We start from the raw sequence: 27,212 nt of genomic DNA on the forward strand, positions 1-27,212 counted from the left end.
TCAATGACAAAGCATCCGTGAAATAAACCACTAGGGTGGCCTCGCTGCCCTCTCCGTATGCTCTGTAACACGTCTGTAGATCATTACTTGCTGCCAAAATAACTTCTCTTTGAGATTTTCCTGTATTGCATTTCTGCCCCACACTTGAAAGGGGAGGGGTTCTATTCTGCTCCCTAGGGGGGTAGTACCCTGTGGAAAAGTAGCTTCCTCATTAGGGTGCAAGCTGAGAACTCCACGATTCTTGCTCTAGAACACTGTTTATGTTTTCTCCTTTCTTCACACTCTCCAGCTGTGGGCATTTAGGACCTCGCTGATCAACCACTTCAATACCACTGACTTGGGATTTGCTCCATGGCTAGAGGATTTCAGTGTCTGACAACTAGCTATGAAGCTGCTGGGTATCATGATATTGGGTCCAGGAATGCCCTTAGATCATGAAGACTGAAGAACACTGAGGCCCACATTAAGATGTTTATTGTTGTAAAGTCAGGGACATGCTGTTGCCTTTAAAATTCTATCTTTATAGCATGTGGAAATAGTGAGGAACTTGTTCAGACGCAACTCAGGTTTAAGAAAATTGAACAAAATTTCATTAACAGAAAGAAAATTCTGTATTAAGGAGTTAAGAATAGCAAATTCTTTCCTTTAACTCATTCAATAAATATTGAGCCCCTAACGTGACCAAAGTACCCTGATGATTTCAAACCACATTATTCTTTTCTATTTCAATGAAAGTGTTGAGCAGTTATTACCAAGGAGAAATCCACCCCCCCCCCAAAAGGAAATTTTGAACAAGATTTAGGTATTAAAGGGGTGAAAAGATCTAAAAAAAAAAAAAAAAAAAAAAAAAGATATCATCTCACCATATAGAATAAGTTTAAATTTTAGAACTCCAAACTGAGTCTTCTATGATATCTTCCTTCTTAGCCTTCAAGGAATTAATGCTGGGAATATCTATCTCATGAGACAGTGTTTCCCTTTCTTTTGGGCTTAAATTCTTACTGGAGCCACTTAGCAGGTGGCAGTGTCGCTTATGTCGTGCAAAAGATGCATCGTTGGCAATCCATTTCTAGTAAGAGCAAAGAGAGGAAAAGGCCTTCGCAAGTTAGACTTGGCATGGGACCCTAAAGGGAAGGAGGGCTCTCACAAATTTGAAGGTAAGAACTAAGGAGGTTGGCAATGACAAAAATCTTAGGTCAGTGAAAAATCTTTAAATCCCGGAAATCCTTTAGCTCGACCAACTCAGAAGAAAGGAAAGTCCCCAAGATCTAAGGAACCAGTCCCCACTCTTGCCTGACTGGCAAACCTGGGGTTAGAAGTCATCCTGGTTCAGAGATTTTCTTCTTTTGTTTTTTGTTAAGGGTCATGTTATGGACTAAGAGTAATATGGGCTGAGTACACTAAGAAAGCATCTTCTCTGGGATTTTACTCTGTGCGTGATCCCAGGGTGGTATTAAATAAGTTCCCTGAAGAAGTCCTAAATTTTTCTCTGGAATCTTGGATGTACTGGGAGAAAATGAGAGTTTTCCTTCAGAGCAGCAGCCTATTGATGAATCGTCTCCAGGATTTGAAATTTTCCTATGTGAACAGAATCGTTCAGAGGGAAATTGTTAAAATTGAAACCAAGCATATAGAAGCAAAAGTGCTTCAGAGAACCTCCTGCGTTTTAGTTCAACTCTGGCAGCAAGAAAACAAAACCACATAATGTAAGGCTCACACCCAACTCTCTGAAGCCCTGTTTCTGCTAGTTCCTGTGTGGTTTGCCTACAGACTGCAGGGCTGGCTGGGGGCAGTTTGGAGGAGGGAGTAAGAAGTAAGGCAGGAGGAGGCACTATTAATGGATCTGCAAACTTGTACTCTGTTTTAGTGTGGTCCTTGGAAGACAGCACAACGTGGATCTGTACTCTGAAATGCAGTAATTTTGATGTTTGACTTTGTCTTCCTTTTTGGAAGAGAAGATACTATTAACTCAGTGTCAAAGCCAAGATATAGACTCGATCTCTTCTCTTCAAAAAGGTATGTCATTAGACAACATCGGGCCATATACTCTATAGAGATCTTCAACCGTTTTATAATTTGCAGAATGTTCTTTATGAGTCAAATCTAATTAAAATGAATCCCATGGGTTCTTGAAATATTGCTACTCATATGTTGGTCCATCTGCGAAGGTCTTTAAATCTTTTGCTGTAACAATGCTTGTGGGGATGAGATTCGACTTCCAGCAAAGGAACTTGTTCCTTACCCAGCACAGCACACAAAATTCTCCACTAATTGGCTTCTGAGCCATCCCAGGGGGAGACTTTAGACCCATTACAGAGGTAAAATCCCACCTCTCCGTCGTCAGCCTTGAACCCCAGTTGAGGGTGGGGATGAAGGTCTGGGCAGCAATGAATGAATATTGGCACTGGGGGGCCAGGATTGCTTACATCTCTACTCTCTTAGAAATTCTCTTAGAATTTACCTGTACAAAGAACACCACTTTGAACTTCTTTACAAAAAGAGAAGTTTCTGTTGAAATAGATTTTGAGAGAGTATTGTTTATTTTTGGCTCTTTATTAATAATTAGTGCCATATCCCCAAGATGGTGTCCAGTTCAGGAGTTGAGTCTGAAGACAGCTCCTCCTTTGTGCTCTTTGCCCCAAACATTCTTGAATATGAGGGTTAAGGATACCACCAAGGACTCCACTAGCTTAAATATACTGTGTTTATATGACTGGAATGAGGCCTGGTTAATAAGGTGTACGTAACTTAGCCTGTGCATTACTGAAAATACTCATCCCCAGATAAATTAAGAGGGAAATGTTTAGGATCTAAAAATCTGATGAAAAAGATTGCATGTGCTCATGTTATGTCATCTGAGCGTAGGAAATCTCAGGCTGAAGTATCTTTTGTTCTATACAGCTGCATTGATCATAGACTGGTAAGTTCCTTAGTGGGGTCTCCCTTTTTTCTTTCTTATTTTTTGTTTCAGAAGGAACATTTAGTATAAGTAGATACTGCTTGAACAACCCAGTATTATTTATAAAACTTCATGTTTGTAATATAATTTTAAGGCAAACCTCTTTACAAAAGCATCCACTATTAAATAAAGAGCACTGTGTAAATACAGAACCATCAAAGGGCATTTAAATTTCAAGTTTTAAAAATCATGATTTGTACTCCTTTTGATTTGTTTTTCTGAAAGAGAGAAGGCCTGTATCATTGAATAAAACTATCTTTTTAGACTGGACTTGGAGTGTCTTCCATAGAGGAAACTGTAAGCTTTTTTCCCTTAAATTGTAATAGGTTTTATTTTTTTAAATGACTTTACTGAAGCAGAGGGGAGGGATGCTATTGATTTGCTCAATATCGATCTGAGTAATATCCCTATTGCTAACATGATATTCGAGTATCTTCCGCATCTTACACCCTGATGAAAATCTCTTTTATTCTTTTATTTCAATTGTTTATTTTCTACTTCACAGGGATACTATGAGAATAAATGAGCTCATATTGATATATGAAGTGCCTTAGGAAAAAGGCACTATGAAAATGCAAAATTGTATCGTTATTAAATATTTCTTTGAATCTTTATCATTTTCTTTCTACTTTTATACAAAATATATCTCACTTACTACCTGAAGCCATCTGGAAGATGCCTTCATGGAAGAGTGAAAGTGATCCCCAATTCCCATAAGTTTATTGATTCTCAGAGAATAATGCCCACTGGTGTTGGTGCCTTGTGGCACTCACGCCTTAACTTAAGCAGAACTTGCCTCTTTCCCTGAACCAAAAAAGTCCACAATTGTTCAAAAATGTGTCATTGAGTGTGATTCCATCAGGAATTCTTAAATAAGTAACGGGTAGCTGCTGGTTTAGTGCTAGGGCCAGATTCTTTATTTTCATGCTCTCCTAAGACAAACTCAAAATGTGTCAAGAATCTTTGTGATCTGTTATTTGAATCAAAAGATAAAGTTGATCGGCTCCCATCTTGTCCATCTCAAGATTTGCTAACGCGTGTATTGATCTGGAAAGGAAGAACACAGCCTCATGTGTTCGTTCGTTCTTCCTTCCTTCCTTTCTTTTTTTCTTGGGATCTTAAAATTCTCAGGAACAAAATGAATTTAACAAATAAGCACTTATAAACATTTATTGAGCTTTCATTATGTAACAGGCCCTGTATTAGGCCCTAAGCACTCTTCAGCATTGCTATTAGGTTTCAGTAAGGTTGGGCCAGTAAAAATTCAGTAAGTGATTTTTAGAAATTTCTTTTTAGATATGTATTCACAGACAATCATTATAAAAGAAACTATTACTAAGTACATGAAGATAAAAATTTCATATGCTCTCCAAAGAAGATGTAAGACATTCATGAAGAAAGTGAAGAAAATGTCCAAACAAAAAAAAGCTGAAATATTAGTACAATGAATACCTCTATACTCACCTGCTAGGTTCATGAACCTTTATGTTTCTGCCATATTTGTTCCATCTTTGTGTATTTCTTTCTGAACTACTTGTAAGTTACAGACAAAGTGACACTTTGTTCCTAAATGATTGGGTACACATCTAAGAATGGGGGCATTCTCCTACAGAACCATAACAATATCATTACACCTAAGAAGACAGGCAGTAATTCTTTAGCATGATCTAATATTTAGACCATATCTAAACTTCACCACCTGACCTCCAAAGCTGTCTATACCTTTAAAGAAAAAAAAGTAGGGTCTAATTTTTATAAAGAAAAACACATTTTTACATTTGGGCTTTATGTCTTTTTATTGTCATTGGATTTTTTTTTTATTTTTTAAAGATTTTATTTATTTGACATACAGAGATCACAAGTAGGCAGAGAGGCAGGCAGAGAGTAAAGGAGGGGAAGCAGGCTCCCCATGGAGCAGAGAGCCCAATGTGGGGCTCCATCCCAGGACTCTGAGATCATGACCTGAGCCAAAGGCAGAGGCTTAACCCACTGAGCCACCCAGGCGCCCCTGTCATTGGATTTTTTAAAGGGTTAGGCCAGTTATCTTGAAGGATGTCCCATGTTCTAGATTTGTTGTTGCCTCATGGTGTCATTTAATTTGCTCGTCTACCCCCTGTATTTCCTATAAATGCCCACGTCTGGCCTATGCATTGATTAGATTTCGACTGAATGTCTTTTATAAGGTGCTCCATATCGCATCTCATCAGGAAGCACAAAATGCCAGGTTGTCGCTCTATTTGTGACTCTCGGTTTGATCGTGGCTCGCAGTAGTGCTCTCACTCCAGGGAGCTCTCATTGTAAAAGTACTTTTTCCGCTTTTGCAGTTAACAAGTTCTCCGAGGGGGTGACGCTTCGACACTGGTAGTATCTTACTTCCCAACAAATGTCACCTAATGGCTTTAGGTGATAATCCTTGCCAAAATCGACTGCTCCACTGGGGATCATATACATTTTTAATGCACTTTGAAGAAGGATTAGACATACAAATTCATCATTTTGAGCAGCAATAGCAGATATTATTGAGTGTATAAATTCAGGCAATAATTCTAACAACAATAATAAGTAACATTTATTGAGTGCTTGCTATGGGTTTGAGGCCAGTCCTCCAGCTACTAACTGGGCCAGATGGGACAAGTTAGTCTTTCTGTGCCTTAGTTTCTTAAGCTACAAAAACGAGGGTAATAATGGTACCTATCTTATCGTATTGTTTTAGAGACTCAATAGAGTTGACCCTTGAACAACATGAGTTTGTTTGTGCACATCCACCTACACTCAGATTTTTTCCTATAAATACAGTGCAGTACTGTAAGTATATCTTCCTTATGATTTTCTCTTTAAAAAATATTTATTTATTTGAGGGGCACCTGGGTGGCTCAGTGGGTTAAAGCCTCTGCCTTCGGCTCGGATCATGATCCCAGGGTCCTGGGATCAAGCCCCGAATTGGGCTCTCTGCTCAGCGGGGAGTCTGCTTCCCTTCTCTCTCTCTGCCTGCCTCTCTGCCTACTTGTGATCTCTGTCTATCAAATAAATAAATAAAATCTTTAAAAATTTTTATTTATTTGAGAGAGAGAATGCGAGCAAGCATGAAAGGGGGAAGGTCAGAGGGAGAAGCAGGCTCTCCTCTGAGCAGGGAGCCCACTGTGGGTCTCTATCCCAGGACCCTGGGATCATGACCTGAACTGAAGGCAGACATCTAACCAACTAAGCCACCCAGATGTCCCTTTCCTTATGACTCTCTCTTTTTTTAAGATTTTTATTTATTTATTTGACACACAGAGATCGCTAGTAGGCAGAGAGGCAGGCAGAGAGAGAGGAGGAAGCAGGCTCCCTGCTGAGCAGAGAGCCCGATGCGGGGCTCGATCCCACGACCCTGAGATCATGACCCGAGCCGAAGGCAGAGGCTTAACCCACTGAGCCACCCAGGCGCCCCTCCTTGTGATTTCCTTAATAATATTTTCTTCCCTCTAGCTTATTTCATTGTAAGAAGACAGTGTATAATACACAGAACATGCAAAAGTGGTGTTAATCGAGTGTTCATGTTATTGGTACGGCTTCTGGTCCACAGTTGTCTACTGGTAGTTAAGTTTGGGGACAGTCAAAAGTCACACACAGATTTTCGACTGAACAGGAGGTAGGGGTGGAGGGCAGTGGCCCAACCTGCACCTTATTCAAGGTGCAACTGTAATTTATACATGTAAAGTCCCTAAAATGGTGTCTGTTAGTGTTGCTTGCCCAGCATGGGTCTATTCCTTTATAGGTATGAACTCATTTGCTTTTCATAAAGACCCAAAGAACTAAGGGCTATGTTATCCTTCTTTTGCAAGTGAGGAAGCACAGGTGCAGAGAGGGTAAGAAACTGACACAAGGTCACTTAATTAGTACGTGGTAGAGTCCGGATTTGAACCCAGGAAGTCTGACTGCAGAGTGTTCTCTCCGAAGACTGGAACCTGTAAGGAACCTGTAAGGAGAGATGACAGAAATGGAACTGAATGGGAAGCAGTAACGGGACCTCACGCCACCACCACCCAGGTTTTAAGTTACTCTAAGTTATTGAAAGTCTGGGACTGTTGCAACCAAAGCAGATTTTAGGTTTTATTCATCGGAATGATAGCACTACATTAAGCACAGATGAGTGCACTTACCAGATTTATATAGCTTAAGGCTCTGTATGAGGAACTTTAAACAAAAGATATCACTGGGACCTGAAAAATACAGAACTATGAAGGAAAAGGAAGGAAGCTAACACAAAGGAATAATACAAGAGGGGAATTATGAGTCCTCAGGGCCGTGGGGCAGGAGATGATATTTTGATATAGTCAAGAGAGGAAAAAAAATCCCTCTCATTTTTCACATTCCTGTACTTTAAGATTTTACCACTTAAACACAGGAGTATAGCCATTGTCAGATTTGTAAAAGACCCCACTGGATTTCTCAGTGGGACAGTAGATGAGTCTCGTAAGTAGGTGACTTCCCTGGTTGGTTATCTCAGACCTTCAGATAGTCCAGAAGTCAGTCTCTGCTTCGGAAACATAGAACTCTATACAGAAAAGGCTTTGCAAACCGGTATCCTACCCTACCCCTTTATTAGCATTACAAAAGCTTTCCGGGGCTGTCTTACCCACTCCCTTAAATGCTGTTACAGAAAGCTCTCAAGTGTAATTTTCTAAACAGAACTAAAAATAAATGAGAAAAAAAAATCCAACATTAATAATGTTTTTATGCACTTCGAACACAGTCATTGCTAAATCGGTTCTGCCTTTTTATGTTTTTTAATGAAAAGCAGCCTAATTGATCAATTGGTCATAAATAATACTTTTTCATTTGTTTTTCTCCACACCGCTCAGCCTTCTAGAACCATGGGCATAATGTGGAAGCCTACAAATGGCTTATGATTTGTGTCTTTTGTCTAGTGCTTTATGGGTAAATATTGGAAACCGAGTGCTGAGAACTCAGTAGGAACTCAGTAAATAATAAGTAGATAGTTTTCTTGTTAAATATGACTTTAAAGAAAGCTCTTTTAGATAACCAAAAAATATTACTAGGGAAGTACACAAGCAGGAAAATAAAAACCTTGGTTGATTTGTAATCTGAAATTTCTTTTCGTCATTCTATAGGCCATAGATTTTTAGTCTTTCATGGAGCAAAATGGGAAGTTAGATTAGCTCCCCTCCCCCAAATAGATTGATGTTCTAAAAACACAGATTATTGAATCAGTAAAGCTAGCAAGAAAATCTCAGACCTACATTCAATACACAAAAATAGTTGTATTTTAATACATCAACCTTTTAAGTTGATCATAAAGATGTTGATATCCATAGTACATAGCCACCCATTTAGGCAGCTGATGAAAGCTCTAGAAACTCCCCAGAGGAAGAAAAGTGCGCCTAGATAGCACTCATCCACATACACCTTTATGCAGAATTTCCAGTGGTCCATGAATCCTGTGGAGTCTACCCGTGTATCCTCAACAGAAAGAATTTCCTTTATCTGAAGTTATTTCACCCTGAGCCTTGTAAAGGTTTTCAAAAGAGTTTTCACACACGATCTCATTTGATCTTTGAGGTAGACACACTACATATTTTACCTCTCGTGTTGCAGTGTGGGAAAAACCAAAGCTTAAGAAGTTAGGTAAATTTTTCAAGGTCATTTTGCTAACGTCCTCCAAGACTTAAGACCAAGGTTGTGAAGTTGATACTCAGAGCTCCTTCTGCTACACTAGTCTGGGCACTACATTCTGAAGAAGCAGGAATCCTTGATGAGCTTCTGGAAATCCGAATTCTGGCTTTCCTGGAAACTTCCTGCGTGACTCCAAACAAGACATTGTAACCTCTCTGGGCCTCAGTTTCCTTCTCAGTCAAGTGAGAGGTTAGACCATAGGTGCTCTGAAGCCATTTTAGTTCTGTTGCAAATTACTTAATCCCACTGGGTCTGAGAATAGAGGGAAATGACCTTTTCTGTAATAAAGGACAAGACCTTTTACCCTTCCCTGTAGGTCATAAAAGCTGGTGTCCAATTCGTGATCGGTTCCTTTGCGATGCCCAAATCCCCTTAGAAGCTATAAACGTAATAGTGCTTTTGTGGGCTGCTTGTGTGTCATTCTGCTGTTTGCTTCATTTTCCTGCAGGGCTGACTGCCTCACCATGATTTTGCTCTCTGTGCTCGGCATCAGACAGACCTACCACGATTATTTATTATCCCTCTTGGGTAGTTCAGAGTATAATATGGAAATAAATAAAGATGATGGACTTATTTGGGGCTGATAAACCTTATCCTTCTATAAAGGTTATTCCTCTTGAAGGACCTAAACCTTCCATCCTGATTTTTCATTATTGAATTATTTCCTTTAATGTCCCTGAAATGTGCTTGGAAACCGGGAGACTCGTAAGAGGGCCTACAAGCGCTGAGCACAGAAAACCCTAAACAAGAAAGGACGTGACCGAGCCCTTCACTTTGGGAGCTACCTGGGGAATCTTTGGGTCAGTATAATTAGAAGAATTTGTGTTAGCATTTGTTTCAGATTTATTAAAATAGTCTGTAACATATGCTGCCAAATACACAAAATCCATGAGGTAGCCCCAGCTTAGCTCTGAGTCTCTCCGGGAAGCTAAAACAGGCAGAAAAATTCTCATGCTCTGTATGTCAGTTGCCAGATAGAACCCCAGATCCAAAGATCTGCCCAGATGGCAGGAGCCACATTATTCTTGGCCTTTGGACCAGTCTAAGCCAAAGAGTATTGGCAGGGACAGGCTGGCTACCTCCATAATTGGGAAGGTTGCCACAGATCTTTATTTGTGATCAATAGCGAGAGATATGAAATTGGGGGCCCTGGTTTTCAGCCCTTTTTGTCTGTGAATTTTCCAAATGAACTTCAGGCCATCAAATGGAGCCATAACAATTTCTTGCAGAGAAGCGTGTAATTTGCTCAGTCCCGTGTCAGGTCATTGACTGTGGGAAGAAATACTGTCCACTGATGAGAACGACAGAGCATGAACTTTACTCCTATGTTCCGTGCTCTTTCCTTAGCCTCGTGGATGACTTAGTGGGCTCCCTTCCCTCCTCTGTCTTTGAGTGGGACAATGCCATTCTTTAACCTGCTATGCAGGACCCTTGAGAAGAAACATCCATTGTTACAAGAATTTTAGACCTTTGATAAATAGAACGATGTAATATCTCATTTATATTTATAAAATGAATAATATGGTGCTTTCTTATTTAGCCAACCCTATTTTGTGACATTTCTATCTCTTAGACTAATATTGTTAAGTAGACTACTAATTCACTTCATCAACTAGATCCTGACTGGACACTGGTTCCCCGTAAATAATCCAAATAAACAAAGAGGGAGAAAGTGTGGAGACCAAAAAATCCCCTAGCTGGAGAGTGATTCCCAAGACCTGGAACAAGGTAGATGGAGCTCTTCCATAGTAAACTTCGTTGTTCTGTTTTGTTTTATTTTAAAATGCAAGATGTAGGGAAAAGCAAGATTTATTACACAGTCAACATTGTCAGCTCAAATTATCTCATAAAATGAAGGGTCAGTTAGGTGCTATTATCATCAAGAGAGCTCGCTATAATGCTCTGTCATATAGATGCTATAAAAAATTACCCGTCTGGTTACTTTGATTTATTTTGGGGGCTACCGTCAGCAGACACCCCCTCAATCTCTAACTCACAGTATGCAGATACATTGAGAACACTTAGGGTAATAAAAACAAAACCAAATGGATCCTTTCCCCTAAGGAACATACAAGCTATTAGGGGAACTGGACAGATGAAAACTTCAGTGCACAACTTGTGCCAAGGGGATTAACAGAGCAAGTGGAGCAAAGAGGGCTTCCTGGAGGAGGTGCCACTGCAGGGGAGGGAGGTGGCTAAACAGAGAGACATAACTACATCCACAAATTCGCATCTTCCACGGAAATCATAGGAGGAATAGAGTCTTCTTCACTGATGATCCATTTATTTTGCAGATGATAGGAGTTGAGAAGTCTCCATGAATTATTTTTCCTTGAGGAGCCAGAAATTAAAGTTCTGCTGCTGGAAACTGTCCCTTAAGCTCTTTTCCCAGATTGCCTGCTCTTCTCTCACTTCCAGTTATGTCCCTCTCTGTCTTCTTCTTCAAACTTAAATAGCCTTGGTTCTTTTAACTACTCTCCTAAGATGGGGTTTTGGCTGCTGTCATCATTTTAAGTGCTCACTTCCGACAGACTCCAGTTTAAAGTCCTGCCTGGATGGTGGTTCCCAGAATGGGACAGAGTTCTCCAGGAGCCCTCTGACAAATGAAGAGTGCCATGGAGTCGTTGTCTCCCTTCCTCTATGCCTTATATTTCTATTAATATGGCCCAAGATTGCATTGGCCTTTTTGGCATTCATGTCACAAGGCTGACTCATACCGAAATTGTGGTCAGCTGAAACCCGTGAGTTCCCATGCCTGACTACTAAGCCAGATCTTCCTTATTCTGTACTTACACTCTTGATTTAAAAACAAACAAAAAACTCTAGGCACAGGTTTAAATGTAGAGAAATTTATCCCTATCATACTAAGCCGTATTGTAACAGCCTATCAAAATACTTCCAAGCAGGGTGCCTGAGTAGGTAGGCCCGTAGGTGTCTGCTTTCAGCTCAGGTCATGATCCCAGGGTTCTGGGATTGAGTCCCATGTCGAGGTCCCTGCTCTGGGGGAGCCTGCTTCTCCCTCTCCCTCGGCCTGCCACTCTGCCTACTTGTTTTCTCTCTCTCTCTCTCTCTCTGTTAAATAAATAAATTAATCAATTAAAAATTTAAATAAATAAATATCTTTAAAAAAATATTTCAAAGCTAGTGAATTAGTTCTCCCTCCTAGCAGGTGAGTATTTATTTGCTGCTGAGGGCACGGTTAGTCTCATGCTGGATCCCTCTGGAAGATCAGGGTCAGGACTTAATTATCTCCCTCCTATCAGTAAATTTTCTGCAAGCCTGGACATATCTCCATCTCTAGACAAACCAGCGATCCTCCATCTTTCTGGCTATAAAATAAGAACACATGTGAGTGGCCCTTTCCTTCCCAAGGATACGCAACAATGAGTCAGATGTCTGCAGACTCCAAGTAAAAGTTACTCAGAGACACTATTAAGTGAAAAGAGGAAATTTTATTTCAGGCTGTCAGCAGCTTTTGGAAGATTTGATTATGCTTACCACTGTCCGTTATAATAAATAGCATCCATTTTTGCAACTGTTTTAAGCTGTAGCTGAGTGATCTGATTTGGGCTTAGAGTAGCATCACGTGATGTCAGTACAATTTCAGTGCCTGATTTGTAATTTGAGTAAACATGAACACGTATATCTGTTTCATTGCAAAGCCTCAGTTAAAGTGATTCTTCTCTCTCCTTCCCCTCCCCCACTGGCATCTTCAGCCCTGGCCTCTTCCGTTAGTAGAATAAGGACTACAAAGACCTTGAAGTTTAGGTTTCTGTCAGATCTTTAGAAACCCCTAAAAGTCTTGCCAAAGTAGCTTAGTGGTTCATAGGTTTTCTTTCCCAGCCAAAGCAGAGAACTCAGGGCTAATCTGTATAACTTTTATAACTTTAAGCTAATAGAAACGTCGTATTTCAAAACCCATTTTTGTGAGCAGTTTTGTTCTTATAGAAAGGTTCAGGGAGCATCCACGTTTTCCTAATCTGTCATTCAGAGGCAAATTTGAATGTTGCTCTCATGACCTTGTAATCCTTAAGATTCACAGATGTCCACACCACCACCACCACCACCACCCCGCCACGCCATCCCAGTGATTTTGATCTAGGGCCTCCCTACCCAGCTTCAATCACCAGTCCAGCTGATACCACTCGGGGAACCTATTACAAATGAGGATCTCAGACCTTGCCTCAAACCTAATGAATTAGAATCTGAACTTTCAAAAGATCACCCTGGTAATTTTTATGCACACAAAAATATGAGAAGAACCGACCTAGGGTACAAGGTTTCGCACCACATTACCCAGTGTCCATCTTGTGTCGTGATACAATTCTAAAATTCCACTTGGTGTTGATTAAGAGTTTAGAGTTGTTAGTTAAACTTTTACCAGATTTAAATACTTTATATACATCTAGCTATTTCTCAAAATATATATAACCGGCTTTAAAATACTCTTGACTTTCTGAGTTCTTGTAGAACAGGGAGAGATTTGACATCCGCCCCCTGCCAGGGACATTTGGCGATGCCTGGAGACATTTTTAGTTGTCACAATTGGGGGTGAGGGGGCTGCTACTAGCATTGGGTGGGTGAAGGCCAGCAATGCTGCTAAGGACCCTGCAATGCACAGGACGGCCCCCACCCAGCTCCAAATGTCAATAGTAATAATGTTGAGAAACCCTGTTACAGAGGTATATAGTTTGTAGAGAAAGATTCAGATGTGCAACTGTACATTATAGAACACCATAAGCAAGTGGAGCCCTGTGGCATGTCATGATATGACCAAAGAACAGATAGGCTGGCAGTGGCCCAATGATGGTGGGAGGGATGTGGAAGGAAGGCAGTGGGGGATCCAGCCACAAGCTAGAGGAGACATCTAGGACAGACGATCACGTTGCTCTGTGCACAAAGATAGTCAACTTTACATAACAGGGATGAGATTCAGAGACTAGACCCTAGGTATGAACTGGGGCTTGGGGTGGGATGGGGGGAGAATGGGCCAGAGACACAAAGCTTCAGTGCTAGAGCAGATGCTAGATATGATCCCAAAATCATGTTGGGCTTGGAAAATAAGAAAGGCTTTCAGGTGTTAGCCTGAGAGTACGCAGTGGATTTCAGGTAAATCCAGTAAAACAAGGGCTTAGGAGTAAGACAAAATCCCGTTTGTTGGAACTGGACATCTCTGAGCCAGGGCAGCAGTGGGGGTGACCTGATATGATCTAGCCAAGTATTCAGCCACAGCGAATGTCTTAAGTCCCTCCCAAACGAGAGAAGGGTTAGTGCAGAGTCTACAGTATCGTTGACTTGCAGGAAGGGGTCACGTGCTTTCAGCTATGGAGGAAGGTAGGCAAGAATCGAACCAGGTCCTGACCCTGGCTGGTGAAAAATCCTGGGGTCAGTACTGGGATAGAGCTTATGATGTTCTTGGGTCATTTCCTTGCTTTACCGAACTTCAATCATTTCAGAAAGATTGTCTACTTTACAACTGTAAAATTTCCAGGGAAAGATTTCTTTAAAGATTGTGTTGATGCCTTATAATGCATCTAAGTCGAGCCTTCTTCCCCGTTCCTAACCCCAAATCCTCTTCCTGGGAAGTCAGCTGGCTTCCTTTCATCCCACCAGGGAGGCTACGTGCTTTCTAACATAAGGTGATACTCAACAACCTCAGTTGCATCCGGAATGGCCACGCCCAGCCTTCCCCTTTTTGGGGCAGAGGATCTCAATTGCATTTGCACAGCCCCAACCTCTTCATCCCTTTGGTATTCTCTGGACCGTCTCCAGGTCCTGCCTGCTTGTGTGAGTCACCACCAAAATGTATTTATTAAACAAACACTGTGTGCTGACTGCCCTTTTGACAATGGAGGGCAGAGAAGAGATAATGTATAAGAATAGGCATGGTTTTGTTGGTCTCTGTTCATCTCTCTTTTCTCTCTCTCCAAGGAGTTGTTGATCTTTGCTGAGTTCATAGTCCAGTTGGAGAGACAGTCCTTAGGCTAAGTGCCATTGTCACATTTTGGTTGTCCCACAAATGCTTTCACTGCGACCGTCACCTAAGGACAATAGAGTACACTATCCTAGGAAACAGCTCTGATGTGAACTTAGCTGTAAATAAAAGTGGGATAAATGCATTTGCTCAGTTCCAGAGATGGCATTATACTGCCATGTGGATTTTGTTTCAAATGAGCTGCAGAACAAAATTCTTCTCTACGAAAAGGGATTTAGTCAACTGAATTCACTCACTTTGCTGCAACTGGATTAATTTCATTTCACATCATGTCTCTAAGGAGAAAAGTAAACTGATTTGCATCAGGCTAAATGGATATGTTGATGTATCTGAAGTCAGTAAGGCTTATTCCAACTAGATTACAACAATCACGGTGTCCTGGCTGTTTTAGCTTCTATGAAGTAGTTGCAAAAGTGCACCGATTCGGTATGTGAAAAGCAGCTTATAAAGTTACCATAGATGGAGATGTTGCAGAAGAAGAGAGAGCATAGATGTGTCAAATGTGATGAGCGTTCCTCCCTTCCCCCAGATTGAACCACTCTCTCACTCCTCAGTGTTATAAAAAAAAATATTCATTTTATTCTGTAGCCATGTTCTAAAAGTCACCACTTTATATTTTTGAATTGTGCTGCCTGCTGGAACTGCTCAAGATACAGACCCAACCCACTTAGGGCTGAACAGATATCAACTCTGGGCTTGCTGAGTGCCCAGCACCGTGCTAAGTACCACCATCTTCCCCCACCCTGCTCCCGCCATGGACCACCACCCTGCGCTTAATCCGTTCTTCTACCTTCTGCATCACTCTCGTTTCCAGAACCACAATCCTCCCTCTGTGACAATCACTGTCTATCTCGGGACCCTCTCCTTCATTACTCCCAAATTGCTGCCTTTATCCTGGTGTGCACTTCTAACACAATAAGGCTGCTAGTGGAAATTTTTCTGAGTTCTACAGCTGGTAGTTCCTGTAAGTAGTAGTTACTTTCAAAGTAACTTGAAAGAAATAACTTGAGGAGATGAGCCTATGGTGTTACGGGGTGGTTATATGGATCTAATGTCATCATGTGTATAGAGAAAGGCATTTGTAAATTGTTAACATGCTCTCCAAAGGTAAATTATGACTGCTTTACATGATTTTGAGGTTTAAAAAGCAGCTGGATTATATATAAAAATTCTGTAAGACTTAGTGGCAATTCGGTAGTTGAGAAAGGAAATGAGAGAAATTAGGACATTGACACCCCACCCCCCACCGCCATCAATAAGCTAGAGGCATTCAACATTTTTTTTTTTTTTCAAATTAATAGCCAAAGCATACCCTTTTCATTGAGAACATACACTCGGTTCCAAGGACCGGAGTCTGCTCAACATTCTGGAACAAGGCCTTCCCTCTTGCTCGAGCTACCCCAGCCCCCACATAGCCACCTTCCTAAATCCAAGCCAACCTTGAGGGGTTAGCCCCAAACAGAATTAATCTTTTTCTCCCGGGGCACTCCTGTCAGCCTTATGTTAGAATTATTTATGTGGGCATCGATCCCCTCAAATGGACTGTGAGGTGCCGAAAGGCAGGAGCCCTGCTAGCATCTGCCAGACCCTCCCCTCCCCCACCAGTAACAGCTCCTGGTGGAGTGGCCAGAAGATAGAAGAGAATTCCAGCCGGTGATGACCTCCAAAAAGGTTCTATCCCCAGAGGCTGGCCTCAGACACAGAAAGGTTTTTATTTGAGCAACTTTTGGACCCCTCTGACATGGAACAGGGTTTGTTACAAAGACTCATAAAAATTCTATGAGTGGTGGGTACGTACAGGCATTTTCTTCTTCTCTGTACTTTTCCGTACGTTTGAAAATCCTCTTTAAAGGTTACTGAGTTCAGTCCCTTTTATTGTCACTTGATTTTCAGCTCAAAAGTTTCCCTGTAATTTAAATTATAGAAGTCATTCTTCATGTTCCCTGCTTAGTTGTGTTTTCTCTCCGGAACGTGGTCCCCCTAAAATGGTTACTTCTTAGACTGGCGCTTCACACAACGCCAGATTGCATCACACCCTTATTGAAAGGACCTCCTTGTGCAGAGTGGGGGGCTCTTGGAGGATGAGAAACACCACTTTTTAGCACATGGGGGAAAAAATCCTTGAGCTGTTTTGTTATTTTAATACTTTATCTTTGGCAGAGCAGAAAGTCTTTTTTAGGAATCCTCTCTAAAACGATTAGCCATCTGACTATTGCCAAGCAAATAATAGGTGCTCAATAAATATCTTAAAAATAGATTAAATTACTAGGCCCTTCTAAGTGAAAGATAACGTGAGTCATTTAAAACAGAAAGCGATGGGTATAGTTTCCAACTGCTCCCCTTTTGAGCGCATTAGAAATCATAGAAAAATGGGAAGAGGTGGGAAAGTTCTGACACTGTTAGAGAAACTGCATTCATGAGAGCAGATTGTAATTTTGTGTACAGTGGTTTGATGAACAATTATTCGAGAGATTTACTGTCACCACGGTCTAAAGCCATGTTGTTACCGTAATAGAAGACTGGCCCGGGGGCCTCATCTGATACCTATAACTCTCTAGCATCTCCTCTGCTTTTTCATCAGCAAGTTCACATCCATCCCCTACCCCCAAACTCTGTGCTGCAGTCTTGGCACAGATCCCTAACCTAAACTCCAGCCAATTCCTTAACAACACACTTTCTCCCCTTCACCTGCCAGTTGCTTCTTGTTCTCAGACACTGCTCCCTGAAATCAGGGGCTTTCGGTGAGTTAAAAAGGGAAATATAGAATTACCTAGCTCTAGTATTTTAAGTGTTCTTGTAGACTTAATGAGAGCTCTTGTACAAAACCACTCAAACTCTTTCTTAAGATATGCTCATTTTTTTTTTCTCTGTTTGATTGAACTGTTGACCTTCTAGATAAAGGACTAGTTATTACCTCAAGTATGTTTGGAACTATTCTTGCCCTAACCATTCTAAAATGTAATTAGCATTAAGACATTACTGTAGGAGCCCATCCCCTTGGGTTGGGATCTCATTAGACAGCACAAACTGAACAGAATATTGTACATGGTCCACACTCAGAGAAAAAAAATCTCTAAGAAAAATCTGTGGCACTGGGGGTAAAGTTAAAACTGGTGATTTCGTGAGCCCTCTTTTGCTCATTTATTTGATTTGTCTGAGGATCCAAACAGAACAAGGATTGTGGTTCTTCTGTTGAAAAAATGAAAGCAACTCTTTTCTCAGAACTCTGCTTAGGCAATGTGGCTGTTCTCACAACTCCAGGTCAACAAATACCTAAATAATCCATTTTAGAGCTCTAGCTCGTCCCCCTAAGAAACGCATCTCATTTTAAGGCATGATGTGACTTACCTTGGGAGCAACAGAGATGATAGAGAATGAGTATTCTCCAGGAGGTAGTGAACCAAGGTGGGGAAAACCGAGGCCCAAGCAGGTGTAATATAACTCATGGTTTATTCATGCTCCTCCTTGAACATACCCCATCCCTTCCACTGTAGAAAAAGCCTTTCATTTTTTGAGTTGAAACCCATTTAAGGCTTCCTGCTCATTTATTTCAATATGTGTTCCTAACTCTTGGACCAGTGCCAACCGTTATGAAACCTCCGATGAATAATAAGGAAGCTCTTCATTCCTGGGGGTCCCAAAGGTTATCATTTCTAGTTCATTGCAGGGCCCTTTGGATGCCCCAGTCGAGCCCTAAATGCTTGGAACCTTCAGGAGAAAGCGTGCCTGATTCTGCCATTCACCTCCTTTATAAGTTTATAATGTGTTTGAATGTGCAGAGATATGTCATGTAAACAGTAATTTCTCATTATTATCACAACATTTTTCCTTAATTGCAAAACTATATCTGACCCAAATTTATTCTTGTCATGGCTTGTGTGCACAAGCAGAGTCTCGTTTGCCTCTACAATATATTAATAATGTATTAATTAGCTTCCCAGTGCTGCCCAAACAAGGCACAGAAAGGATTTGTCTAAATCATAAAACATGAAATGAAGCTAACACTTTGTTAATTATATTTTAAGGGCAGTCTCGGCGTTAGGTAGCAGAATGAAATTTAGGTCAAATTTTTGAGGGAATTTAACAGAAAACAGCACTCAATTAAGAAAACATTTGTTTAGCACCTACTGTGTTCAAATTCTGAGAGGCAAAATAGGCCAAGACAAATACAGTTGGCCCATTTAGTTCTAGAGTCATAGTTGAAAGGCAATAAAGGGAAAGGTAATATAAGTATTTTGATTTAGTGTTAATTAGCTTAAATATATTAGATTGAACCATTTGAAACTGACTATTTCCGACCATTTTTCACCAAAGGAAGTGGCAATTTCATATGATTCAATCTAATATCAATGTACTCTTAACCTGTACCAGCTCCTAAAACACTATCTTGTTCATTTTCTTTCCATTTTCTTAAGTTCTTCATTTCAGATTTAAGCTGTCATTATTCGAAAATCAATACAAGGTAAATACAGATCAGAGATTTTACTCCCATTTTTTATATTTATTTTTGTAAACTCAAAAGTAACATATACTTAGCAGATCTGAAATGTCTGATTATATTAGATACTTTTCTTTATTTGGTTGAGAGTCATGGACCTTGCTAACTGTTCCTCAATTCCTCAAAAATCAATTTTTCATGCCATTTCCATTGTGATATTCATGCAAAACCATCATCTCTGTTCCCTTCTTTTCTGCAGAGATAACTGTTTGGTTGCCCAACACTTTGCTTGTTTGAAATATTTCTCTATAGGAGATTAAATCTAACACCTAATCTGCCCCCAAATTACAGGTTTCTGAGAAGTCAGAACAGGTTACCATACATGTATTCCACTAAATCCATTCCTTTAATTCTTTCAACATTTAACAAATAGTTAAGCACCTATTTTGCATAAGCATTGGAGTTGGTCCTCTGCTAAGTAAGTGGCTGTATGAACAAAGATGTGTGCATTATATAAATACAAATTTCATGCTACCTAAATACCAGGCACTGCTCCAAGCACTTGACCCATATCAATCTATTTAACTGTGCCCAATGGTGTGGGTGCCATTGTCCTTTCCATTTTAAAGATGAGGAAACTCAGACCGGAAAGGTTAAGTGAGCTTCTAGAACCCAAAAGTTTAACCAAAGGCACCAATAATCTATCTAGTCATTGTGGGGGACCCGGTGTTAAAAAGAAAGTGTCTCTCGCAGACTATACCAACTCAGGCTGACTTGTGTATGTCAGAAAACATTGTCCCCCTGGGTCTCCTTCAGGCTCAGGACACCAAAACACACCTCCTTGAGGCCCTCAGGACACACTCGCTGACCTACACATTCTTGCCGAGTCACATCTTAACCCAAATCTTATCGCAATGCTGCCGAAGGCCGGGCACTATCAAGAAAATGTTCACTCATCTTCTTCCCGTTAGGCCCCATGTGTGAACACTGATAGCAGATCTAAATTCGAAGAAAATCAACAGAAGTCATCTCAGTCAACCTGAAAAGTGTAGTGACTCATTCACACCCTTTCACAGGGCTCCTACTGGGCTGCCCTGGTTCCCCGGAACCAGCCTCCAGGTCTCCTGCAGCACGGGGCCTGATCACTCTCTCCTCCAAGGACCACATGAGCCTTGACTTCCTGGTGTTAGGCCTCTGAGCTGCTCAGCCAGCTGCCCCTGCTCTGTGCTGCTGACGACCCCACTGCTTCTGTCCCCGGGGCAGGCTGAACAAGGTTGCCTTGGAAAAAAAATAACAGGGAAGAAGATGCTGACTTTTCAGCCCCGAGAGTATATTCCTTCACTCTGGAGCTAAAATCATAACATCTAAATGTGACTCGACTTGCGTCTGCTCCTATAAACTGTGTGTGCAGGCTGCCGAAAACAATACAGAACCACTCAACATCTCATTAGAAAGACAAGAGCTGGTGAGCCAACTCACTAGAACAAAGAAAAGAAAAGCAGGTTTTCGAATTTCACCATGCACATATGCACGCACGTGTGCACACACATGCACACGCGTTGATGTAGTAAAGCCCATGAGATGGTCAAGTGGCCCTGACCGTGAAGGGCAGTTACGTATTCAAGGATTTTCTTGTGCAAATTTAAGCGAGCCACAGGAGCTTAACTGAGTTAAGCTTCAGGTCTCCACGGTGAGAGGACGGTCTGGTTTCTATGTCTGCCTCTAGTAAAGCCATGAGCAGAGTACGCTAGAGCAAGGACTCAGGGGCCAGACAGCCCTGGCTGGGATCTCAGCTCCACCAACACCCGCTGTGCGACCCTGGGGAGAACTCCTTAACCATCAGTAATGATGCCTCCACTTCCTCGCCTGTAAAACAGGAGTTAATACAACTGAAATTGTAAAACCTACACGGGTTTGTCGTAAGGTTGGGGGAAAGTAACACATGGGGAGAGGTTTAGAACAGTACCTGGCTCTGAGTAAGCCCTCCTCACATGCCAGTTATTTGTAAGAGTAACTTGAAATGAGTTCCTATAACCCACTTGAAATTGAGTTCCTTTTTTTTTTTTTAACTTAAATTTTATAGTGCTGTGATCTCCTTTTTTTTTTTTTTCTTTTGTGTGCATGCAGATGGAGGGTGTTTAGTCGTCCTTGGAATACAATCTTTCCTTTCATTAAGACCCATTATTAAAGTCTCTTCAAGTTTCTCTCCTGCAGTAAATGATCCAGATTACTTAATTGTTCTGCTTTACATGCTTTAATCATTTATTTGAACTTCTCAACCGTCCAGAGTTAGTACTCACAGAAATATCATCTAGGAAACCTTGATTTTGAAATTCCTTATCATCTGCAGTCCATGAGCTCAAATGTTTAAAATCCATTGTTTGGAGTTCTTTACTGTATTGGCCAGCTGGCTTTCCTCCGCTACTCTGCTACAGTGCCCTCGTTTCTGACTTCATAGCTTAGCATAAGCCAAAACAGAGGAGACCATAGGTCATTCATTCATTCATTCATTCATCCAGTATTAATCGGGGGCCTACTACGGGCCAGGCACTGTGCAGTGTGATAAAATTACAAACAAGACACTCCCTACTTGGAGGAGTGTAGCTTGGGAAGGAAGACATAGAAGTAAACAAACCACTGCAGAAGTCTTCCAGGAGATGCTTTCCTTGACTTGAGAAGGTATCAGGATATCCTTGGGACAGAAGAGAGGGAGCACATAGCTCTACTTGGTGGATCTGGGAAGGTTACACAGAGAGGGTAACTTTGGAGCCATATTAACGGGCGGCAAGGATCAGAGAGAAGGAGGAGGAGTCTTCAAGGAAGAAGGAACACCTAGTAACAATATGCACATCACATCGCCAGAGAACCTTCCATGGTGCTGTTATGACTGGGCCCTCAGGTCTAGGAAAGATTCAGAGATATGAGGCTGCAGAAAGTCAGCAGGGAATGTCAATGTCACATGTAAAGAGCAATATATATATTCTTTTCTAGTTATTTTTTAAATACCCCTTCATGTGTATGACATATGAGTCAAATAATATTCATGGAGGAGTCTCCATATTTTTAAGATTTTATTTATTTATTTGACACAGAGATAGAGCTCACAAGCAGGGGAGCAGCAGGCAGAGGGAGAAGCAGATTCCCCACTGAGCAGGGAGCCTGCCGCAGGGCTCGATCCCAAAACCCCGGGATCATGACCTGAACCAAAGGCAGACACTTAACCGACTGAGATACCCACATGTCCCTTCATTTTTAATTTTCTAGAAAATGATTTTTCAAGTACAATAGGATGTACTTCATTTCCATATTTATGCCTGACACAATATTTATCTACTGATTTGTTTACTTATTTACTAGCTCTCTCCCTTTGATCGGCTGTCTCCCTCCGCTAGCAGGTAGTCTCCACGAGGTCAGGGACTTTGCCTCTTTTGTTCATGTCTGCATCCCCAGCACCTAAAATGGTGTTTGACTCATGATAGGTTCTCAATAAATATTTGTGGAGTAAATGAAGAAATTTCCTTGTGGGTGAAAAGAAACAATCATACCCTTTACTAATGGGGGGGGGGGGGGAAGGAAAGAAAGAAACCTGGACTTAAAACAGTTTTTCATGAACAGATCCAATTTGCAAAAATGGAACTAAAGTTTAAAAGCTATTTTTCTTCTTGAAGCTCTGCTTCTGGGAGAATCACAGCTGCCAGCTTCGGTGGTGGTTTTCACTGCCCAGTTCCAAATTCTGCACAGTTGTACATATTGGCAGGGCTCAGCTTCCTTAAATGCTCTTGGATCAGTAAGGAAATGGTGATTTTCCTTATTGATTTAATACCAGTTCCTCTTCTGTGAGAAACCCGTGCGCTGCCCAGTGGAACATACAATAAAAACCGAACACTGGGGGCCATACATTAAGTAAGTCACTCATGTTCCTCTTCAGTCGTGTGATGTTAAATCATTTCTACTTTCGAGCTGGAGCGTTCAATCATTCTTCCCTTTAAATTTAGCAGAGTGAGGGACGCCTGGGTGGCTCAGTTGGTTAAGCAGCTGCCTTCGGCTCAGGTCATGATCCCAGGGGCCTGGGATCGAGTCCCGCATCGGGCTCCTTGCTCGGTGGGGAGCCTGCTTCTCCCTCTGCCTCTGCCTGCCATTCTGTCTGCCTGTGCTCGCTCTCTCTCTCTCTCTCTGATAAATAAATAAAATCTTTAAAAATAAATAAATAAATAAATAAATAAATAAATAAATTTAGCAGAGTGATTATTCCTCCTGGTGGAGCGTACCTGTGCTCCTTTCGATCTGCACAATAGCTCATTCCCGGATGAACTTTAAGCTCTGAGGGAACGCCTCTAAAATACTGTTTATGAATCGTCGGAGAAATGTCTCACATCCTTTTTACTCTAAAATGGTTGTAGCAGACCACTCTCTCCAACGTTTCCATTTTCCAAGAAGACAGAAAAAGGACTTTGGGCCACAGGGCTGTGATGACACAGTAATAATTCTACTTGCCGTGGATTTTACTCAGTGGCCTCCTGGAGGCTGCAATGGAGGGAAGCCATTGTCAGCAATTATTTACCATGAGCAGGGTACTGAGTTCAGTCCGTAGACTGCGAGGAGGAGGGAGGCTTGGTACCTATCCTCTGGAGCTTACAAATTACCTGGGGAAGTAAGACATAAACCACAAAGTGAAATTAATGGTCACTAATGAACAACAGGGCAGCCAAAGAGGACAGGGCAGCCAGACGGTGTTCCTAGAAGAGATGGTCTTGAATTTGAGTTGGACCTTTAGCGGGGGGGGCTGGAGGGAGAAAAAGAAGAGCCGGAGGAATCTCCATGGACGCCGTTGCCCAGGGTCCCACCTGGCTGAGGCGGAAGTTGCGGCTGGTAGGGTAGGGGGTAGATTGAGGGTGGCCTCGAATGTCGTTCTAGGAATTTAGTGCCTGATTCTATACGTGAAGAGGAATCAGTCAGGGTTTTTGAGCAGAAAGGATATAAGCTCAGCAGTGCTTTAGAGAGATGTAATCAAGCAGCAATCCGTGCTATGAATTTAATTGGGGGCTCTTCAGAACTCAGATAATGAGACCCTGACCCAGGCTGGGGACAGTAGGATATTTCCATCATGCAGCACATTCTCGTGAAGACTGCTTAGGGGCGTCTGCTGAGCTGCACTCAACATGCCTGCCCATCTCTGTGCCTTAAGACAGTGGTGCTGGGGTACTGTGTGCTGCTGGGAAGTGGGCTTGTGACTTCAGAGCCCCGTGGTCCACACAGGGTACAGGCCCAGCTGTGATCTGCACACGAACCTCAGAGACTCAGGCAACTTACCCTCTAGAAGCTTGTAAGAGCCCAAGAGTCTGTGCCCTCAGTGCACTCCTGCAGAAGGCAGCCCTTGCTCGGGTTCACATAGCTCATCAGTGACAGGTGCAGTGACTTACGGCCCGTGGGCAGTGCTTCCAAAGCAGGTTCAAATTCTGCTTTGCGGAGTGCATGGACGAATTCTGACACAATCCAGAAGAATTTTAGTCCTGAGGTAGTTGAAGCTCCTTTCTTTACTCGCCCCAGGCCCTACTGGCCAGAGCCAGTCCCCTGTCTGAGCCCCCACTTCTTTTTTGTTAACTCCTGGCCTCAGTGCTTTCCTCAAACACCCTCGGGCTTCTAGACCTCCTCTGCTTACTCCTTGCTGTTTCTTGCGTCCTGCCTCAATTATGCTGTCTCCTTTGGAACACTTTACAGTGCCAGCCCAGGTGTCACCACCTTTAGGAGACCCTCTACACTACACACATCATGGCCTCAGCCCCTTCCTAGGCAGACTAAGGTCTCCCTCCTCAGCCATGCCACCTTGCACAGGGCTCTCTCCATGATGTCTTATCATCGCCTGTTTATGAGCTTGTCTCCCACCCTTCAACTGTGAGCTCCCTGAGGGCAGGGACCGTGGGTGTGCGTCCCTGGACACGCAGCATCTAGCACATTCTAAGCCACACACTGGCACATACCAGGTATTCACACGTCTGATGAATGAATGAGTGACATTTGCCTTCTTGATGCGTTCATTTATTTAACAGACATTTATTAAGCAACTACGTATGATCAGCACTGTGGTAGTCGCATTTACATGTCAAAATATACCAAGGCCCTCAAGTTCCAAATTATGTGTGCATCAGTCATGCGCATGGAATGTTAACATGCACACGCAGTGGAGACCGCATCCGCATCTACAAATACAAAGCTAGCAAATGCAGGAAACTGCGTGCCAGATGTCCCTGAAATTTGCAAAGAACCAAGCACCAAAAATGACAGCTAGCTCCATAAGGCCCGTAAGAGAAAAAGAGAAAAACGTAAAAGAACAAAAGAACCTCCAGCAGAAGGAAGTGGCTATGGTTTCTTTTCTTTTTTCTTTTTTTTTTTTTTTTCCCTCTATGCCCTAGAGCTGGGGGTGGGGAAGATTTAGAAAAGCATTCTATGCTGGGCAGTTTCCTCTAAGTCTGAGTTCCTCAAGGGCTGACTCTTAGGAGCTGTTAGGAAAATCCATTGCCATGCAGGAGTCAGGGGACTGTTTTTTCATTCCACCGGAAATTGTTAATGGGGACTGCCTTAGTGGCCCCTTATTGCTTTGCCTGTTAGAGAGACAGCAAGTTCACCCAAGCAATTCTGGAGCTCTGATCACTGCCAATTAGGGGAGCATTGTCTGGCTGCCACAATCAAGTGAGTATAAATATATTTATTGTGATTGGAAGGGGGAAGGGAGACAGCAGAAGCTGCCACCCCTTGCCTCGCTCCCGGCCTGGATCAGACTGAGACTTTCTGTTCCCTGGTGCCCAGGAAGTGGTCACTGGCTCTCTGAAGTGGAATGAACAGCTGAGCATTCAAGCTGAGAACTGGTTTTCCGGGAAGGGGCCTTCCTTGTCTCTCTCTTTCTTTTTTTTTTTTTTAAATTGCTTCTTCTCCCCTTTTTCTCAGTTGCTTCCGTGGAAGCTGAAGAGAGGAGAAACCAGACGCCACGGCAGTCACATTTTAATTCTGCCTTGCTTCCCCCACTTAGCTTACCTGCAGCTCCGGGATCGCAGGCAGGACTCACACTCCCCTTGCTGCCTGGCCAAGTGTTCGAGTCTGTCTGGCACGGGATTTATTTCCTTGTCGGCTGGGGAACTTTTGTGGGCATATCTGTGATGCGTCTCAGAGCTGGGGTTGAACGACCTCGATAAAAATAGTTTTCTGCAGCGGACTGATAGGGGAGGGATTTCTCACATTGAAACGGCTAGAAAGGGAGGCACATTTAGTCACATCTGGTGGCGTTCTTGTCTGACTGGAGAGCGGGGTCTGTGTAAGCATCTGCCCAGATCTGAAAATGCAGGCTGCCTCTAGTCAGCCCCAAACAAATGGTTGGGTCGGACACAGACGGCCAAAACACACTGTCACGGTACAGGTCGGCAGCAGAACAGATCTCGGGGCTGAATTTTGAACTCTGGTCCGCAGGGCCAGTCCATCAAACACAGGATGGGTTTTCTCACCCTTGACCCTTGGCTAACCGGCCTGATAGAGCTGAGCTGATTTGGGCTCTTTTCCTCCACTCTCATCCTGTAAGGGCTGCTCGGTCACAGCACCTGGGGGGCAGGAGACCCTTCCCCATGGCTACGACCGAGTCAGGAGTCCCCTTCCCCCTTCCCTGGGTCCTGTTCCTTTCAGGCTCTAGTATGTCTTCCCGACTGCGAATTGCCCCCAGCCTGCCTTCTCCAACTGGACAGAAGCTGTTTTATTACTGGTAGCACAGATATGGTACGTGACACTATAAGGGAAAAGTATAGATACACAAAATACATTTCGAGAGATCACTCAGCCTGAAGGCATCTGAGCACCCTGATCCAGCCTCTTCCTGCTAAATTGTTCCTTCCTCAGCTGCTCAGAAATTGTCAAGGCCAATTGTTAAATTCCTCTCACCCAGCTACCAGAAAGGAGTATTTTGCTGAATTTTCAGGTCTTAATGGAATATACACTTCATTTTTCTGTTTTCCACCTCTTGCCAGATATATCGTTTTTTGAGAACTAGAGCTCATTTATCTCCAAGGGAGAAAAAAAAAGTCATTCCATATTTACTGGTTAACAAGTTACCACTTAGAGGAAAAAAAAAAAAGAGAGAAACTCTCACTGTTAATAGATGGGTT

The 27,212-nt window shown here is 42.4% G+C and overlaps 1 protein-coding gene and 1 long non-coding RNA gene across 3 annotated transcripts in view; one reads left to right on the top strand and one right to left on the bottom strand.

Moving 5' to 3' along the window:
- Positions 1-1,767: 1,767 nt before the first annotated feature.
- The window catches only part of GRAP2 (GRB2 related adaptor protein 2), a 60,886-nt gene continuing 35,441 nt past the window's right edge, over positions 1,768-27,212 (top strand). The window contains exon 1 of one of the 2 annotated variants that reach the window (XM_059187035.1): positions 1,768-2,016. The gene's annotated coding sequence lies outside the window, so the exon portion shown is untranslated. Of the gene's footprint in view, positions 2,017-25,538; positions 25,756-27,212 lie in introns of those variants that run through there. The other variant, XM_059187037.1, reaches the window with a different exon arrangement.
- LOC131839505 (uncharacterized) lies at positions 6,383-26,281 on the bottom strand. Its single transcript, XR_009356964.1, has 3 exons — positions 26,098-26,281; positions 16,429-16,536; positions 6,383-6,917 (listed from the first exon to the last, which is right to left on the bottom strand). It is a non-coding gene; the product is annotated as an uncharacterized LOC131839505 (long non-coding RNA).

This window comes from Mustela lutreola, chromosome 8, assembly GCF_030435805.1.
Source record: "Mustela lutreola isolate mMusLut2 chromosome 8, mMusLut2.pri, whole genome shotgun sequence".
NCBI classification, from domain to species: Eukaryota; Metazoa; Chordata; class Mammalia; order Carnivora; family Mustelidae; genus Mustela; species Mustela lutreola.